This window comes from Ascaphus truei, chromosome 1 (assembly GCF_040206685.1).
Source record: "Ascaphus truei isolate aAscTru1 chromosome 1, aAscTru1.hap1, whole genome shotgun sequence".
NCBI classification, from domain to species: Eukaryota; Metazoa; Chordata; class Amphibia; order Anura; family Ascaphidae; genus Ascaphus; species Ascaphus truei.
The window spans coordinates 460,839,142-460,860,402 of NC_134483.1; the positions used below are offsets into that span (position 1 = coordinate 460,839,142).

The following is a 21,261-nucleotide window of genomic DNA, read 5'->3' on the forward strand; positions in this document are numbered from 1 at the left end:
CTCCAATTTCGATGTGAATACCCTCAAATTAAAGCTGATATACTGCACTTTAAGCCCATATTCATTATTTAACTGTAACTTGAATTCATTTTGGTACACAGCCGAAATAACAAATCTGGTATCAGTGTCCAATTATTTCCGGACCTAACTGTATTGCGCCATTAATGTACATAGCGCTTACATGGTATTTTTATTAAGCATTAATAATTTTTTATGGTTATATATGTATACTGTGCACTTGTCCCTTTTTGGAATGTATCATCTTCTAATTATTGTCTGCATTGTTTTAGAGTTGATGCAACTTTTAACATACTGCACGTGAACAAATTAGTTTGAATATTTTGACAAAATTGACTAGCAGTGTTTTTTTTACATTAGGACAGGAACAAATATATATTTTTTACAATAAACTGTTGTATGGCACAGTACTTTTTTTTTCATATCGTACAGTACCACTTCAAAATTCAACAAATTGTTCCCTTTTACTTCATTATGTAATGAAAGAAATTGATCTTTAAAGCAAATAGATTATGATTTAAAAATGGACAATGTACAATGTAATAATTATTTCCTATAAAAAGTAAATCATTTAATTCAAAAAAGCTAATACATTTTAAGAAATATCACAAAACTAAGAAAGTGACCTGTCAAATGATCCCTACATTAACGTACTGTAAGTAAACAACTTGTACTGTAATTCATTGAGAAATCAAAGTGAGCTATGGTTTTACTGTGGCACGGAACAGCAGTAGATTGAGTGGGAGTCTTTAAAACATAATAATTATCAATAACTTAGCACTCATTTGATTTCTAATTACATCACATATATGATATAATTATGGGTGAGGTCATGCAAGTCAATATTGGATGATTATGTGATTTAATGAGAAGGAGTAAAGTTCTACGCCAGGGCTCATTAACTGGTGGCTCGTGGGCCAATTCCTGCCCTGTAAGGGCCTTGGAGTGGCTATTAGACTATCTGACCATGATAATTTAATTGCAGTTGCTCAGGCAGCTAAGTGTAGTTTTTCACTCTGAAACTAACTTACATGCTAAGTTATAGATATATCTCAAATAAAAATATCACTTGTGGGCACATTCACGTCTTAGACAGGTCTGCAACCCTGCCTTTCACCACCATCACCTAGCATACAGAGCATAAATTTCAGGCAAAAGGTGACACGGTGTGCTCATTTGCATGTCATTTCCCAGAATCCCTTGCTGCAGTGAAAGCACTCTAATCTAGGTGGTGAAAGGCAGCGTTGCAGACCTGTCTAAGACATGTGAATGTGCCCACAAGTGATCTTTTTATTTGCTATATGCTATACGGGGGAGGTTTTCCTGTTGCCTTTTCCCCCACACCATAACTTAAATAATGTGTATGGTATATATATTGATATGAAGCAACTTAAAATGTGTATGATAGATATAGATATATCTATTTTTCACAGATTTCCCTTTTCAAAATCAAGTTAAAGAGCCCTAAGGCATTGGTCTCAATTGTGAACCACGAAAGGAGCAGTTAATTACTATTCAGTGACACTTCACTCAGATATCATCTTCTTCTTCGTCTGGTTGTATAAGAAGAATAATATGGTATGAAGAAAAATTGAAGACCAGAGGAATAATCTGAATGTGCAAGGTGGAGTTTGTTTATTGAGGTCAAGAAATTGTAGAAAGCCTTTTCTATTCTTTGAGCTTCATTAATTATTTTTAAATGAAATGAAATATTTGTTAGGTTTATAGAGGGATTTTTTTTAATGCACTGAAACGTGAGAAATAACGATGGAACAACATGCAGAACTATGCTTCATTTATTTATTTATTTATAACAACATTTATATAGCGCTGTTATCCAGCGTGCTGTACATTAGTTCATATTAGATTACACTATATCAATTAGATTGTAGACTCTTCAGGTCAGAGATTCCTTTTCCTAATGTTTACTTTTACATGTCTGCAGCACTTAATCAGTCTTATTCCCACCCCCGCCTCCACTCACCCCCTTTCAGAATGTCTCTGTGTTTTGAACCCATGAATTTGCTCATTCTTACTTCAAATTAACCCTTAAAGCAGCAGTCCATGCCAAGTGCACGTTTTATTGCATGTATTTTCTTATTTATTTTTTAAATCTGGTACTCTGTTTAGGAAATATAGATGTGTTTACTTGTATTAAATGAAGTGGATTCAGGAGTGCCAGGAACGGTACAACTGAACAGGTTTATTGGAGTATTGATATCATCAGCAGATGGTACATCACATATCTCCCTCATTGGGTAAGAGAAGTATCCACCTTCCTGGTCCCTACTTAACCCAGTGAGAGAATACCTTGCAGCTTGCTGTAGCCAATATACCATCCATCCTTACCTGGGGAGATGCAAGGTTCAGCAGGTACTGATACCTTAGATAATGAATCATCACCCTTCCCTGGAAATATAGGCTTCAGCATGAACTGACACCTGAGGTAATTAATCCTCACCCTTACCTGGGAAGATAGGCTTCAGCAGAAACTGATGCCTGAGGTAATTATTCCTCAACCTTCCCTGGGCAGATAGTCTTCTGAAGACAAGGAGGCTGAAAAAGCACTACTACCAGATAGTTAAAGTAACCACAAGATAAACCTGTGTATTACAGGTGATGCTCCCTGGACTGAGAGTAGACACATAACAGGACTTACAGAAACTCCAACATGGGGCACTCTGAAGTGGGTACAAAAAGATATATATTTATTGAACAAACAATTGAAAAGGACAAGACAGGCTATGATAAAATCACTAAAAAATATGTAGTAGACTATCTTCTATGCACATACTGCTACACAGTTATATATTTTGCTTAGGAAAGGTACATGTCTCTGTTCCCTCCCCAACTTTTGGGATAGCTGTGAGGTTTGATCACTATTGTAGTGTGTTAAGTTTTACTACGGCTCGTTATAGGCATAAGCCTTATTATTCAAGATTGATACAGGAGCCTTTAGTATCACCAGATAGTCTTCTGCATGAACTGATCCCTGAGGTTATTAATCCTCACCCTTACCTGAGCAGATAAACTTCAGCAGGAACTGATGCCTTCGGTAATTATTCTTCAATTAGGTGTAACACTGCTGACTGCGGTATAGGTCACAGGCCCATAGGCCAGAGGTAGGGAGTAGTACACCGACCTTGGCCTGGGATGCAGGGGAAGACAGGTACGGTTCCAGGGAAGGTGCAGGCTCAGGACCCAGGCCTCAAACAAGTATGGAGGAACAAGGCACAGTATGGAGAACTTTACATGAACAAACTCAGGTAGCAACTGCCTGCTATTTAACAACCAGCAACAGCTGCTGTCAATGAGAGCTAGAGTGAGGCTTACTTCCTGTCAGGGTGGTGGGGGGGGGGGGAGGGTAAGACAGGATTTGCCAGGAAGTAAGATGTCCACACTTGCTTCAATGAGGGGTAAGTCACTTCCTGTCAGGAACTGAAGGCAGGATTTGCCAGGAAGCAAGATGGTAATGATTGCTTATGTGAGGATAACATCACTTCATGGCAGTGGCCATCTTAGGTATCGAAATATCCCTTATACTAGGGATCACATCCACCCCCTCTAGGCAGAACAGGATTCAGGAGGAGTCACTCCTGCCCTGGCTCAACCGGAGCCAGGGCAGGAACCAGAGCCACTCCAGGACTCCTCAGGACTCAGTCTAGGACTCAGGAGGAGTCAAGGCAGAACTAACTAATTAGCATGGGATCACACTTTTATACTATACCAAGGGAGTGACTAGCATGTCTGCCCCAGTAACTGGGCAGACTTTACTGTAGCAAGCCCTCACCCTGGCACGTGACTCCAACCATTTTCAGGCATGTACCTGAAAACTGAAACAATGCAACTGTACGGGGAACTAACTCACATGCAGGGTCATGTGCTAGGGGATTAACTCTAGCACTGCCTGCTATTACCAGGACTTGAAATGCTAGGCCATAGGAATATAGCAGAATGCTACTTACTGTAAGCAATAGATACAATTAGGGGAGTGTTATCCCAGAGCTGTAGTGTAATGTGAGCTATCCGTTTCAGGGCTTGCGGCTATTCTTACAACTAGGGTGACTATATGTCTCGGTTTAGCCGGGGTACTCCCAGATTCTCAGTAAACATCCCAGTGTCCCGACATTTTTCTAAAAATTGTTCAAATTGTAGCTTTTTCCGTTTGGATTCACTTAAAACTTTAAAAATAGACCCTGCATTTTTATGTGATCGATCATATCAAAGAATAAAAATGTTACATATTTAGGTAAACTTTAATTAAACGACTTATTCATTTAAAACCATTTTGCTACACTCGAGTTTGTGTTATGTTAGGAAAGTTAAATAAATCAACAATCCTGCATAAATGCGGACGCTATTAGACAAATACCATTATAATATTTATATTTAAGTGATGTCATTTGTTTTATAAATATATATATGGTTTTCAACTTAATTTATAAACAATTTTTGAATGCGTCCTAGTTTCTACTTTTGAAAATCTGGTCAAACTACTTTATAACCCCAATTGCTAACAGACCTTTAAGAAATGTCAAATTGTCAAAAGTAGTAATTATTATTTATATACAGTATTTGTTTTTTACATCGGATACAAACAGAACAAAATTATCATTGTCTGATATGCAACAAGACAAGCTTTTAGGGAGCATGCTACACTGGCCTTTAGTGTCACATATTATGCAATAATTGGTCACTAGTTTTCTTCTACCCATATGACTGTAAACAAAAGAGATCAGCCAATTTTGTTTTCATCTCAACCATTAGGAGAGCTGAATATAATCACCTAGTAGCAACAGCCAGTAGATAATTTAAAATACTAAAATTATTATGAGTATTGTTTCAATTTTATATCCTAGTTATTTCATCAGTTATTATATGTTTGATGTTTTAATATTTCCTTTTTAAACATAATTTTCCTTCTGACTTGGGACTCCCGTAAAGGCCAATTAGGGCCATTGCATCTAATTAATGACTAGGCCGAAAGCCTAGTCATTGACACTATAAATTGAGACTAACATGATACCATGTTTTGTGAAGGAATTAATGTATGTGTTGCCCATAAATGCAGGTTACATTAAGGATGTACTGTATGTGCCCCTAGTTATGTATGCAGTAAAGCACTTAGCAACAGCTAATTTGGTGAGAAAGCAACACCTTTGTGCTTTTAAGTAAATGTAACTGCTCAGTTTGCACACAGAATTAAAACATTTAAACATCATTCACTGCGGCATTAATTGGAATGCGTCAGTCCTGTGGTGCAGCAATTAAAACACCTTAGCGCCTCATTAAAGCAAACAATGATTGTTTTGTGCAACAGATCTATAACACAATATTGTAATCAGTTGCAGTTTGGTAATTAAGGCTTATTTGGCATTCCCACTTTGCAGTCTTTTTTCATTGCTTAGATTTTTTGTCATGTTAATTCCATAGTGCATTTTAAATAGTTTGATCAGAAATCTGTTTGTTACCAAATATTAGTATATTTTTTTTATTTCACTGCATATATTTATTATTTTTGGAAAATTCTAATAGCTTCTAGATTTTTAGCAAGTTTCTTTATATTTTATTGAAACAACATAAGTTGTATAGTTTTTTTTTATATGAGCTTTCAGAACCACAAAGACAATTTTCAGATGTTTGAATATATCTAATTTAATGTTTGCTGTGGAGGGTTACATTGTAATCAATATTTTTCAATTAATGTTGATCAATAAATTAAGAGGAAACTTTTGCAACTATGTCCAAGATATATAGTTAGCAGATAATTAAACACATTTATCACTGCAACATCATATTCGTATTAATTTCAAGATAAGTGGACAAGCAAATCAAACTATAGTAGCTGTAAACATTTCAACCAAGGCATGAATCAAAAACAGCGCTGTTACCTACTCAAGATAGCCAATCAAAATCTAGAATGCTAATGAGTCTGTCCTTTTATTATATTGGTCCCCTGAGACTATTCTAATATAGCCACAGTTAGAGGTTTGCAATCAATAAAAAACGGCACTCTTTAAATTGTAATGATTTCTCAGGAATCAAATACAGGCATATGGATTTCATTGTGCGAATGCAATAGTAGTAGAGCAGTGTTTCTCAAAACAGGTGCTGTGACATTCGTTCAAGGGTTCTGCTGTCCCAGGGGAAAATCTCAGCCGTCTGCATATCGGGCACATCCCGCGCTGCGTGGAGATGCAAAGGCTGCAATCCTCTTCACCTCTTTCAGCCATCAGCACAGAGGAGAGAGAGGAGCCTCTCAATCTCTAGAAATCGCAGGACATGTCCACTGAGCAGCTGTGTTTTTTGAGGTATTGTAACGGGAGACCAGGTTTATCAACACCATTTTATACTGGGATCATTGATTGAGCAAAGCAAGGAGGTAAAATAAATTGTAATTTATTTTAGGAAAAGACATACACACAATGTAACACAATTTACAGAGTTAACACCCTTACTGGGAACGGGGCTAACGAATAAATCTATCCTTAGAACGAAATTCGCAAAAATGACCTCTGTAGGGGCCCTTTTCCTTAACCGGAAGGTACTCACGAAAGTCCTAGAACTGATTTCGGCATGCAATGCCAGCCGCAACCACTACGTTCTCAAAAGCAGGACTTAGAAACTTTGCTGAGTTGAAAATTCTTGTTGCCGGCTCGCGTTTATTCAGATGGTTTGGCGCTTGGAATCTGCGCTTCTCATTGGCTGCAAGGCTCCTTATGGGTTTCAGTGTCCCATTCACAAATCTCTACAGCCTATCAGAGCGTGGGAATTCTCCTGCCAGCCAATCACCAATTTGCCGGTATTGTAAAGCTGGGTGGGCACCTTTTCTCAGTCTGTCAAGGAGCATGTACCAACCTGGATTGTGCTTTTTGCAGGGTGGGGGGAAAGGTATGTGTATAAGTAATAGAAGGGGGTATTAATGTGGTGATATGATTGATTATAGTGTCAATAAGCTGTGTGAGAAGGGAAATAATGTAAGTGTGTTCAGTAAAAGGATATGATGTGCAGTGTGGGTTAGTGTGCTTGTGAATAGCGGGTCAGTGAGTATGCGTGTAAAAAAGTAAGGGATAAGTGATGTCTGAAAAGTAGGGTTGCCCCGAGATTTTAAAAATGATTCAAGAGTAACGCTGCTCAAAAAAGGTTGAAAACCAATGTAGTACAGCAAGATAACTGTGAAATTAATACTACTACTAAATATCTTATTACATATCTTTTCTTTGCTGATAATGTTATGTAATTCATAAAGAATGAAGCACAATTACATGTCATTTTATTCAGTTAATCATTTATATTTTAGCCGTTTTTCTGGAATATAAAATGTGTAATTTAAATATTTCTATATTAGCATTATCCATATTTACAGTAAAAATGGATAAAGATTGCATTTAATTCCAGGTTGTTGGCATGTGACTCATACTCTATAATGCAGTTTGTTCACATGCTGGAAGAGATGGATTAGCAGATGGCCACGAGTTGTTTCCTTAAACTGAAAAAGATCAATACACTGAGATACATTTCAACTCCCTGCCAAAATTATAAACACCACCATATTTGTTTTAGAAAGACTGAGGGCAATGTTTGCTAAGAAGTGCTACTCAATCGTATTCCTTCCAAGCCGGAAGACACCTTACCTCCACAACCCATTCACTTGAACATGCCTTAACCTCCTTATGATGTACTTGCTATATCATGAGCCCTAGCACACCAGAGCTCATTAGGACACACCATGTATGTCACAGGAACTCATTTATTGGAGGGTGATCGGACTGACTGCTCCAATGGGGTGGCCAGCCTGATTTAAACGAGGTGTAGGACGGCACATCTTTTGCTTCTGGTACTTAACGTTGCATGTCTGTGGTCTAATTATTATTATTATTTTTTTCAAGCAATGTTGCTACTACAATCATTGAAAGGTCATTGGCAAGATTGCTCACTGAAGCAGAGAGCACTGAGCAAAAGAAAATATATTGAGTATCATAAGCGCTCAATGTTCTTTAATCACTACTGATAAAGAGACAGTTTAGAGAAGTTAAATAAAATAATGGAAAGAAAGACACTGGCAGATATAGAGTGAGAAGGTAAAATGAGATGGAGTTGGGAGACGGGAATAGAGAAGTGACAGTGACAAACGACAAATGTCACATGTGAGGCCTGTTACATGCAAAGAAAAAGGACAGGAAGAGGCATTAAAAGGATAATGAGTTAGTGGGAGAATTACTTGGCAGAGTCATGTCTCAGATAGGAGACAAAATGTGGGATGAAGAGATTGCAATATTTTATTACTGTTGAAGGTTTTTTTTTTAATGATTTGTGAAGGTTATTTTAGGATTCATCCTATCTCATTGTGTGTACTGCAGTATATACAGTAGAATGTTAAGCTTGCAATCCCCTGGAATTTAAATAATTAGTACTACAAAGGGAGTTTAGTTGAAATATGACCTACACAGCATGCAATAATGTTAACGTTTTCAATAGTCTTTTGAGCAATATGTTCTTGGCTCATAAGATACACTGTATAAAGACACTATTTTAAGCAACATAATGTAGTACAGGCATACCTGGGTTTAAGGACACTCACTTTAAGTACACTCGCGAGTAAGGACATATCGCCCAATAGACAAACGGCAGCTCGCGCATGCGCCTGTCAGCACGTCCTGAACAGCAATACCGGCTCCCTACCTGTACCTAAGCTGTGCGCAAGTGGGGAGACTATAGAGCCTGTTACAAATGTGCTATTTACATCAGTTATGCACTTATATGACGATTGCTGTACAGTACATGCATCGATAAGTGGGAAAAAAGGTAGTGCTTCACTTTAAAGAAAAAGAAATGGAAGCGCAGTCCAAGGGGTAGTGGTGAAACTAGACACTTTTATGATAGATCGTGTCCCTAAGATCACAATCAAAACCAACAAAAAATCACAATTAAAATCAAACAATATCAATGTTAAAATAAATAGTGGTGTGCAAATGAAGCTGATGTGCAAATACTGTTTGTTGAGTCTCAGAGGGGTTATCCACGGGAAGATCCCGGTTTGAGATCAGAGTCCTGAAAAGCGTGCACTAACAGGGCATATGCCGGTTTAGAGGGGTACCCCAGGGTTGAGCCAACGCTTGGTGTGCTCACCCTGATAATGTCCGATAACAGGCAAACAAGCGCAAGGCAGATGCCGCTACCAAGGACCCAATTCGCTGTGTTGCTCACTTCACTCCACTGCACCGAATGAAAGCATAAACCCTATGCTCCTCCTTTAAGTACATTTTCGCTTTACATACATGCTCCAGTCCCATTGCATACGTTAATGTGGGGTATGCCTGTAGCTGTGTTGCCTATCAAACACTTGCACTCATATGTCATTAGGCTGGACGTGTGATGACATCATATATTGCAGCAACCGGAACACACATTGGTGAAAACCATGGCTGGGTGTTACGATGGGGGACTTGAATGGGGAGCGAGTGTACTTGGGGATATATATATAGCAGCTGTTTTCAGTGTAGTCTGTTAGGTGATAGGTGCATTATCTGAAGACGGGTCTTGTTGTCCCGAAACATAATAAATGTGATTTATTACTGCTATGAACAGTTTTGAATACAAATAGCTCCCACTACATGAATGTTACCCGAGTGCCTTCTCCTTCCTTTTGAATATTCCTACACCGTGTTACAATAAGTAAAATTGTAAAATAAAAAAGTGCTCCTTATTGCATAAAAAAAACTTGGCAAACTATGACACTTTCAAGGATTACTTGCCTTTGTTAGATCGCATATATTAAATATCTTAAACTTTTCTCATGTAAAAAAATAAAATAAAAACATTTTTCTAGTCAAAACTGGTACTATGACACAGCTAGATTTCACATTTTAGAACATCTGATATATAACTACAGTTTGCTCGCTGACTTCATGAAAACAGATAATTAGTTCTAAATGCTTATTGCTGTCAAATTTGTTAGCAGAGATTATAGTGTAACGTGGTTTGCTTTTCTTGCAACCTGACATCTTTCTAATGAGTCATACATTTTCAAACGTTTTCATCAACAGGACTAATGCCATTTTATTCCTGAAAAACTGCTGCTCCAAAGACAATTCACTAAAGTTTCCCACAAACGTAAGACTATTTAGGCAGATTCATCAAGATAAGGAGGGTATCGCACTTAATCCGGCAGTAACTGCCGCTGACTTTAATATATAGGAAGGTTGGCTCTAGTGGTTGGTGGCTGGCATGATGTGGATGTTTGAATTGTACATTTAAGCTGTTTCGTTGTTTAAATATTAGCTGGTAAATTGTATGATAATTTAATAAAATGATGGACCGTGTTTACATTGAACATCAGTGTCAGGGTTTTATTGGGATTTGGGTGGAAGGGCCAGGTAAGGGAATATGGAGGAATCTGAAAGTCATGTGTATGTATGCAGAGCTTTACAGAGTTATAATATAGATGGTACAGACATATGAATATATAGAGTTGCATATCTCTCTCTCCCTCTCCCTCTCTCTCTCTTCTTTTGCCTGGACTATCCATTCACAAAAGGAAAAAGGTGATACATTGAGTGCTCATTTGCATGTCATTTCCCACAATCCCTTGCTGCAGTGGGAGCACTGTATGCTTGGTGATAATGGTTGAATGGCAGGGTTACACACACATAATGGTTTTGTCTATTAAGCAATATTGTGAGATATGATTATGCTATTTTTATTCTTGTTGTTCTGCATGTTAAAAGCATAGGCTTGCAGTATTTGATTCACAAAACATATGCACAGATGTCCATGTAGGATATTGTGTTGGTCCTATAAGGCAAATTAAATTCTTGTGTCTGATACAAATATTGTCACTATACGTCTTTGCTATTTAAAATTATGCAACTAATAAAATATTGTGGAGCCAATATCCATTCTCAAAACCTAGTGAGCAATAACCAGCTGCATAAAATTATCTAAAATAAAGATACTGATATATTAAAGTCTTATTATGCAAAATGTAACATATTTTCACGACAGACATACCAAAACACATCAGACACTAAACTAACTATTGCTCTTTTGTAAATTAACTTAAAGTAACTGAAATTAAAATGGATTTCCTAAAGTACATTGAAGTATTGATTATTCTGTATATACAAAGAGAACAACATTTTCTTTTTCATTGGTCATTATACAAATTATCTTCACGGGCTGTCATTTCAGTCTTACAAAAATTATTTCCCACTTAACTGGTACAGTAGTTCAATTTACAAGGAAACAAAATGTTTAATGTAATGATGTGAGATCAAAGTTTGAAAGTAGCCTACTAGCATTAATCTAACATAAAACATTTTTTTTCTTGCTTTTTTCTTGCTTTTTTCTTGCTTCAAGTAAAAGTGTGTGACATTCGGAAAACATCCCCGAAAAAATTCGGGGATGTAGGAGAATAAAAGGGGCCGCAACAGTACATACATACATATGTAACAGGTATTCCCTGTGAATACAGACGCTACTGATGCTGGGTATACCTGTATGGCTCTCAGGAGCCTAAGCCTCCGCTCGGGGAGCCTGGGGTACATACATATAACAATCTCGTGGTGCAACGCCTCCACCTGGGAGGGATCCCAACGGAGTGGGAGGAGGCACTCACAGGAAACAATCACGATAAGCACACGGGTGTAAAACAGGACTGGCTTTACTACACATATGCACATAACTTATACTTTATACCAATCACATTCAATGTTAGCACTGCAGTAGGATATAACGTAACCCCCACTCCCACCATCGTGTACCCCCACACCGTGTCCACAGTATAACCCCCCTTGTCCGGTGGTCAGCGCTGCCACTATGTGTGAGTACTCGTCTGGTGCACGTACGTAACGTTACCTGCCCAGTGCAATGGCACCTGGGCGTTAAAGGTTCTTCACAAAGGATCTGACGACCTTCCTGGAGATGATCAGTCAGGGCCTTCCACCCTTGGTACAGTCCGCTCTCTCTCTGCGGAGGAGGCTTGATCCCAAGCCTCTAGATGGGAAGTGCAGCATCCGCTGTGTCCCTGACTAGCACTGCAATATATATTGGGGCAGGGTCCCTAACCTGGGGCCTGTCCCTGAAGCAATACAAACTACTGGGGGCTCAGGGCAAACTGGGGCCTAGGGGGCTGCTGGCCTAGTGCAGAGGGTTACTGACCCCTGCACCCTCACCTCCTTCCCCTAGCTTATCCTGGCGCCGACTGACTCTCTCCAAACCCCGCGAAATGTATCTATACTGTGAGCAGGAAGATACAGTAGCCCTATTGGCTACCTGGCGTCACGTGGGGTCCCCTAAGGCTCATGGGACTTGTAGTCCCTGCTTAGAGCCGTCTCCTGGTTGGTGTGGGTTCGCGCGTTTGTCCTCGCGCATGCGCAACTCTCCTTAATGCCTCCCTTATTGCCGTTACTCTGCGAATGCGCGCGCCCAGAGAATATGGCGGCGCCCTGCAGCTGACTCCACCGGGAGTCCTTCGCAATGCGAACGCTGCCCCAGCAACTGGCACATCTCCCACACGCTCCCCCTTGCCGCCTCTCAGCCCCAGAGACAGTCCCAATGCTCCCGGCGAGCGGAGGTGAGTGTGAGAGGGGGGGAACCTAAACCCAGAGGGGGATCCTGGCTACACATACATACATACATACATACATACATGCAGTAAATCCGCAGTACTCTCATAAATATTGTTCAATCTTTTTATTCACCACATATGCAATCACATAAGCCAGGAGCAATGCTTCCCGGTCTTTTCTCAAGCTCTGACTGGCATCACATAACAACAGAACAGGTAGCTGAGGTAGTGGGTGCGAGTTCAACTTACATCATGTGCAGCGCCTCCACCTCATCAGGATCTGTGCTTCCGCAGGGAGATGGTCCTGGTGAGGAACTCCTTCTTGGTGGTGCCATCTACTGCTGAGTAATTTCACACTCACACAGTGGGGGTCTCATTAACAAGGTCATCTTTGTTGTAGACGGTGATGTAGCAGACTGCCCCATGCACCCTCCGGCTCTAGCCGCACATCTCTCCGTGCTGTCCCTTCGCCAGGTACGCCCTCCCAAATTGGAGTGGGATCCCCTCTTCTCCTTGGGAGATCCGCTCTGTGCCAGGTCCCTGGACACAGAGTGGCTTAGACAGGCTGATTGGTCAACCTGGACCTCTAGTTACGTCACTAGGGTCACAAAGGGTTCCTACAATCCCTTATGCAGGAAAATACAACTTCCTAACAGCTTTCCACAGCTGCTGGAACACTGCTAGAACACTGTAACTAACTGTGTTGTGCCTTATATACTTCAGGAGGCAGGCGCATCCCTGATGTCACTATCCAGGGACTCAGAGCATACAGCTACTCCCCTTCATACATAGGGCACATCACCATTGGATGAGGGAAAACCTCCATAACTACTGCTGGCATACCTGTTCTTACCAGGACTTACTGCCAACAGAGAGGAAAGCTATATACCATTATTATGCATGGCTATATACTCCCCCTGGTGAATACCCACCGTCCCGGCTGGGTCCTAAATTTGGTGTACCTTGCTCCAGGAAACACTGAAAAAGAACACACAAACTTAGCATTTAAACATTGTCACATCCTCATAATAATGACAGAACATCCGCTCACTGACCAGCAGTAAGCAGTAAAGAAAAGGCAGACCACTCGTTTACGGACCTAATAGTAGTGCCAAGGGTCTGGTTTCTTCACCTCCCGCCCCGCTGCATCATGAACGGTTACACTATACACTATACTCTCCTGGCAATCCCCGCTCATTACAGTATACCACCTTGTGCATATACACGCTGCGTCCTATCTTCCAGACCCGCATGAGTTGGGAGACCCTCTGCTCAGCCTGAACTCCCTTAATGGGAGTTAATGAACTCCCATATTAACTATGTAATATTCAATATCATTTCGGAGCCACCTCTCTCGGTTCTCCTCTATTTCCCTCATTAGAGGTTCGGGGACATAGGGGTATTCGAGCCCATGTGACCTCTTATATTTGGCTGCAATAGCCCGTTCAGCTCGGCAAGTCCTGGTCAATTTAGTTTGCCCAGCCTTCCCCGGCAACACCCATGACAGGGGCTCATCTAACTCCACCGGATCATCTAACCCTTCTGATCCCTTTGGGGTAATAAGACCCCCTTGTATTCGGTCCCATCTTACCCTTAGTGCTCTAAGGTATGCCTCATCGTCGAAATCTCCAGGAGCCCACCAGTGATCAACTACCCCCTACCTTTCTAGAAGAAAATGGGTGCGGTCAAGCCAGGCGACATAACCTTCATATAAAGATGCCCACCACCTAGTTTCCCGTACTTCCTCGGAGTTAGGTTCTAGTGGCTCCTCCTCATCATCAGGCCCACCCGAGGATACCCCTGAAGTACCCTCAGATCGCATAACCTTTTCCTTGCGCTGCGACCAATGTCCACCCTCACGACTCAGCGCGCTAACAATCGACCCTCGTGGTGAAATCCTCCCTCCACCCTCCGATCCATCGTCAGAAGTTCCCCAGTCCAGGCTTCTAGTCCGTTCTGTGGTAGGACCCCGGGACTCCCCTGTTATACCCAGACTAGAGGTAGACCCAAAGGAACAGGTGACAGGGACAGGGGCTTGAACTAGGGCCTTGGGGCTAACCCTGGGGATGGACGGGGTTGGGGGACGGGACTTGACGGTAGGTGCCGGCAGGGTTATGGCCTGCTCCTCCACAACACCAGACTCACGTTCGCCACAATGTTCGCTCTGTCCTTCGGTAGTGGATCCTCTCGTTCTCCGATTCGAGCGCCCACTCTGTCGGCTGTCCATAGGGGATCGACTCCCACTGCTCGATCGTAGAGGCGCAATCGCCTCCCACTCGACACCGCTCAGGTCATCCGGAACCGCCTCGGGATCCACACGTGCTGCGACGCTATCTTGGGTTGGGTGCCCAAGCGAGACCTCTTCCTCCACGAGGATATCCGGCAACGCCCTTCTGCTGCACAGTCCAGCTTGACCCTGGTTCCGCTGTTCGCTCACCTCCACTCCCGGAATCTGCGGTGAGCACGGGGTTAACCTACTGCTCCGCAGGGTCGGGGTGGATCGACCTCCTTCCGACCCGCTAGTCACCACGGCAGTGGGACTCCGGCAATCGGGCTGTCGCGGCACTGGAGACACTCGGCTCCGTGTCTCCACACCACGAGGAATGGCATCTCTCCACGGAATACCAGTAGCATGGTACTCCTCTAACAAGTCCTGTGCCTCTGCCAGCCTGGCACACTCCTCGTCCGAGGACTCTAATTTACAATTCGTTCGGGGTATTCCAGTAAGGGACCGTCTATGGGCTCCTTTCCGGTCACCTCTACGATGACTGGGTTTCTCCTGATTGAGAACCCGGCCGGGTTCCGGCTCAGCGGGATCTGCACTCTCCCTCCACAAGGCACCCGGAAGCTCCGCCGCCAACGTCGGGGTAGGATGTCTCATCCCTACAGTTTGTACGGGTACAAAAGTCGTCATGGGCCACATGTACTGCAGGCTACAGTGAGGGCATCGAGCCTCACTGCCCACGGCTCCGCCAGGCAGTCTGCACTGCAGGCAGAGACAGACCACTGTCTCCACACCTTCCACTCAGATAATCAGGAAGCCTCCTGGAGCCGAGTAGGGGTGGGTTGATATCAAGGGACTCTGTTCCACTTTCTCCGCTTGTTCAGCCATGGTCACCAAAGGGGGCACTCGTCCTAGTGGTCTGTAGTGATCAATGGCTCTTCGCAACTGAAGTGCAGGGGATGGTTGAGCTGTCCTTCCCCCCACTTCCTCCATCAGTATCCGGTGGAACTTTAGACCACTCCCCCTGGTTGAAACTAGGGGGATGTCTCGCCACCTTGTAGGCTGACCCAGCACTGGGGCTGAGTGAGTCATAGTCCATGAGGGCGCGGCTCCAGCTTTCGCGCCAAACTCCCCAACTGGGTGGAGTTTTCTCGTTGCCGCCAATCCTGGCCAACAATTTGCAAACTGCAGAGTTGCAAGACTTTCTGCAGCTGGCCCACGCGGTGTCCCGGGAACGCGGGAACCGCCATTTTGGTAAGCACTGTCCTTTTTTGTATTTGAGGTAGCGTCTGGCTGTTTGTTAATTGGTGTGTAACAAACGAAATTTCGTTCCTCCCATCTCGCAAGGCTGTCATCCTCACTATTCTCAGGGGTATCATCCCGAGAACATAGGCATGACAAACACGGCGCAGCCACGGCTTTCACGCCATTCCATAGCAAACACACAAGAGTCTCTCCTGTAGCTTGTTCTCCTTCCTCTTCCCGGCATCCTGGACCTTCTGCTCTTTGCAGATCCTCCATTCCGATGGTCACTTCTTGCTCACGGTATACTGGGTTATTGTACATGGAGCTCCGCTCTGCGGGGCAGCTACCATATCCGTACAATAAACATGCCTTGTGCACCACCTCGTGTACCTAACATACGTCTAACTCGTGTTTGCACTACCTCAGGCTAGGCTCACTCTCAGCAGCGCCTCCAATTGTAACGGGGTTTTCCCCCCCCCCCAATCTCACATTGGCCCGGGTACTTTAATAACCAACTCCCATTACGTGTGTGTGTGGTGGTGCACCTGTAGGCAACAGAACTCCTGAGTCTCCCGCTTGATGTTAATAGGGGATTTTCAACAGAACAGGTAGCTGAGGTAGTGGGTGCGAGTTCAACTTACATCATGTGCAGCGCCTCCACCTCATCAGGATCTGTGCTTCCACAGGGAGATGGTCCTGGTGAGGAACTCCTTCTTGGTGGTGCCATCCACTGCTGAGTAATTTCACACTCACACAGTGGGGGTATCGTTAACAAGGTCATCTTTATTGTAGACGGTGATGTAGCAGACTGCCCCATGCAGCTGCCGGCTCTAGACGCACATCTCTCCGTGCTGTCCCTTCGCCAGGTACGCCCTCCCAAATTGGAGTGGGATCCCCTCTTCTCCTAGGGAGATCCGCTCTGTGCCAGGTCCCTGGACACAGAGTGCTTAGACAGGCTGATTGGTCAACCTGGACCTCTAGTTACGTCACTAGGGTCACAAAGGGTTCCTACAATCCCTTATGCAGGAAAATACAACTTCCTAACAGCTTTCCACAGCTGCTGGAACACTGCTAGAACACTGTAACTAACTGTGTTGTGCCTTATATACTTCAGGAGGCAGGCGCATCCCTGATGTCACTATCCAGGGACTCAGAGCATACAGCCACTCCCCTTCATACATAGGGCACATCACCATTGGATGAGGGAAAACCTCCATAACTACTGCTGGCATACCTGTTCTTACCAGGACTTACTGCCAACAGAGAGGAAAGCTATATACCATTATTATGCATGGCTATATATGTATGTATGCATGTGCACACACGCGCACACCCTGGGGTAGTTACTCCTAATTGATTATTACCAACTGCCAATAACGCAGCGTGAACGCGCACCCTCCCAACCTTGTCTCTGATTGGTGCAGGGACACTGAAACTCCCACAAGAAAGAGTACTTTACATGATGGTGCAGCTACGTACTTTGACTCCTCCTCCCCTGAACAACTGTGCATGTAGCACATGAAACGTGTGTAGGGTTGTAATGTGACGCCACGATGGTGGCGTCTTTGTAGGAGGCGGTTTGCACCAGGAAGCAGACTGCACAATCACATGAGACACGGTTGTATGGCGGTGATTTGTTACAAAACCAAACGGACACAAGTGTTACAATTACTGTGTATTTATTTGTTTTCATGGGATATCCGACAGTGTTTCTATTTGGAGGTTAATTTGTTTCACATTTATAACCAAAAGACTATGATATATTGAAGGTTTACAGGTCACACTGTGATTAATGCAGTATACATGTGTGTTGCTAAGCACGAGTTACTGAGCCCACTTGAGTCTATGGGACCTATGCAGTAAGCGTTCATAAGCCACTTATCAAGCGCTTATCGCCCAAAATACCTACTGCTATTCAGTAAGCGGTGATAAGTGGGCAATAAAAGACTGAATCGCTCAAAAAAAATAGCTCATAAAAAAAAAATCACAGAGGCAGTGGTGATAAGTCACTTATCGCCGCTTTTCGGCATGTTCATAAACTCGCGCCATGCTAGTAGCAGTGATTAGGCTATGAACGCCTATCACTGCTCTAGAATGGTGATTTTATCACAAAATCCTCACGCCAGAAAAAGTTGGCGTAAAGGTGTTGGAAACCTGCAGAGAAGCAGCGAGATGGGACTTAGAAAATAAATGCATTTTTCCTGCATAGGATTGATGCTGGGAATCTCTGGAGCTGATATCCATTAATAGTAGCATCAGAGACCCCTGGCATGAATCCTATGCAATAAAAATGCATTTAGAGCAAACTTCATTACCATAGCGGATAGCTTCAGGGACACCCTACTTCCCGAGGTACAAGCCCCGTTATGGCGTTATGGCGATTTTTTTAATGAACCTTTAGTGCATAGGCCCCTATATGTTCGAAGGGAATTTGTCAGGTCTAACTATGAATTCTGCATAGTACAGTATATATCTTCCCTCTCTGACTCTGTGTGTTAGGGGTTAAAGTTACACACAAACCTCCATTTTAAGGGACAGTACTACTAGTGGTTTGCTACTAATTATCCACTTGTAACACAGAGTAATTGATTACTCTGCTTTTCACAGACTAGCCCTGTCTGTATAGACATTGCCCTGCATCTCCATGAGCAATAACAGGACTGTTACATAGATTATATCTTATATATCCAAGCCAACTAGGCTGTGCATTTTATTCATAGTCACACTTGGCACTAAACATCTTGCCTCCATATTGTGCATTGTATGTGGTATTAACTGAAACTACATACATATACCTATATTGGGATATGTTACCATACTGATGGTTACCTATATATATACCCATATGCTTAAGATATTCTGAGTCGCCTTATCTGGGGATTTTAATAGAATTTGATCACTGTATATATGTTAACTTGCGTCATGGCTTTGAGCCAAAGAGGCAAATATCCTTCAGGACCAGTAGACCCACAGATGTAGCCTGCTTTTCTGTTCCTGGTGCCCCAAACGTGAGCCGTCCTGAGACAGTGCCGAATCAGGGTTCAGAAGGATTAATGCTGCGGGAGGTCCTAATGAAAGGAATGGACCCCCCACAGCACCGTCCCGGCAGCCACCTCCACCAGCAACGCATTTCTTCTGCGTTTCGCTAAGGCTGGCTCCATCTGTAAATTTCACAATTAGAAATGAAAACTGCAACGTCTAAAAACTGATAACTTTCATACATCTCATCTCTGAGTCCTAACTGCTCACTGATGCAAATTTAACATTAAGCACCTTGATACACTCTTCGAATCAACCTAATGCTATTATACCCATCTGCAAACCTTGATTTATTCAGTATCTCACTTTCACACTTATTGCACTTTGACATGAAACAGTTATTAGCAATGAATAGGAATAGTGAAATCACAGAATTTCATACAGACAAAGGTTACACCCATCTACAGTACTTATGCAGCCACCTTGCTCTTCTTAAAATGTCTGACTTATTTCCTAAACCTTTGCTCCAATACTCCGTATAATTGTCATCCTTCCTCCTCAATTCCTAACATTAGTTAGCAGAGTGCTCTGAAACGTGGTTCAGGTGCCCTTTTCATCACCATGAAACTGAAAAAGAAGTGATTGCATAGCGTGCAGTGAAGCAAATATCTTAAGAATAGTAGTTTAATTACTAATGAATTGTATGCCAAACCAGAGACAAATTGATGAAGTACTGTAGTTTGGCCTTTTGTGGTTTTGAATGTTTTTATGTTCAGCAGTTCAGAGATGCTCAGATTTTTGCCTTTCTAATTTTTTTGAACTTTACTAAAAGCCAAACAAAGCGGTTAGGTCCTGTTCTGTAGTCAAAGTTAAATGATTACTATTTGAGGACTAAAAGGAAGAATGTGTTTCACATTCTTTTTCTATATGAAAATATGTGCTTTATAACGGATTGCTCTGATTTTTCTTACAGGCTGTTAAACATGAATTCTGTCTCTAAATGAAACTGATATATATGGATTGGGGATCCTGGTGATGATACTTCACATCAATGGTGGTATGTATCCTTAGTAATATGGAGAATTATATATTTCCTATTTGTAATAACTAATATCAGACAATTAAGATTGTAGCTTCTAATTTTTGTGCTACCTTCAAAGATTAATTTGTGACTTGAAAAAAAGTGTTATTTTATATTGAAAATAATCACATAACACTGTATTTTACAATACCCACAAGTATCTCTTAGCACACAATTACCATATGGCTGGAATAGATTATTGCTCCAACATTTTGAATACATAGATATAGATCAACTTACATTTATTATAAATTCCTAATTTTCAAACACAGATTTTGACTCCAGTCTGAACTGGCACTAAAGTGGGACTTGAGCCTCTCCACTTATGTTCATAAGAAATAGTCTTTTCAGCTATCTCAAGATATTGATAGTTTTAGACTGGTTTTAAGATCACATTCCCTATTCAGACAAGCAGCAACAGAGATAGTTGCTACACGAGCAGCAGATTGTGGGAATTTAAACCAATTGAAAATGCAATATAAATAATGCAATGTACTGTAAGTCTTTATACTGTTTCATTCCTAATTCCCCCAAACTAAATATACTGTATTGGATTCTGCATTACTGCAACTTAACCAAGTAAAGGGAAGGCGATGTGATGAATATTGTGCTCTGTTTCTTTGTTTAAGAATCTCTCTGTGGGCTGTTTTGTTTACTTTAAGCCTAAACCACAACTAAGGTGGTCCTACTGCTCTGAATGACAATAAGCATGCCTTTGGGAACAGCTGACTTGTGTCTTCAACTGGTGGGATGTGAATGGTTTATTCAGATTTGCTATTTGCCTCTGAGAAGACAGGAAGAGGAAATATGGTTTAAATGGGCCAGTACTTTAAAATGATATTCATATGTATTACTAATTGCCCAATTCACAGGTAGAAGGCAGACCTTGTGATGATGGCTCAGTACAATGCATGTATTCAATGTATTGCAAGGATGGATTGTTTCACAAATATTACACAGGCAGAGGACAATTCACACCCACTCTGGCAGAGGGAGGTTGGAGGGCCAGATAGACAACCGTGGCCGTTCCCATGATTCCTGCAGCTGCAGTGCCTGGCGAGTCGGCGCTTGATTGAACTGGGAGGGGGATGAGAGAGCAGTGTTTGGTTTACCTAACTTTCGGTGATAATTTATTTAAAAAAAAAA

General features: G+C 42.2%; 1 protein-coding gene across 1 annotated transcript in view; it reads left to right on the plus strand.

The window, feature by feature from the left end:
- The window catches only part of SGCZ (sarcoglycan zeta), a 1,846,920-nt gene that overhangs the window by 346,382 nt on the left and 1,479,277 nt on the right, over nt 1-21,261 (plus strand). The window contains exon 2 of the mRNA XM_075565961.1: nt 20,008-20,091. The gene's annotated coding sequence lies outside the window, so the exon portion shown is untranslated. The remainder of the gene's footprint in view (nt 1-20,007; nt 20,092-21,261) is intronic.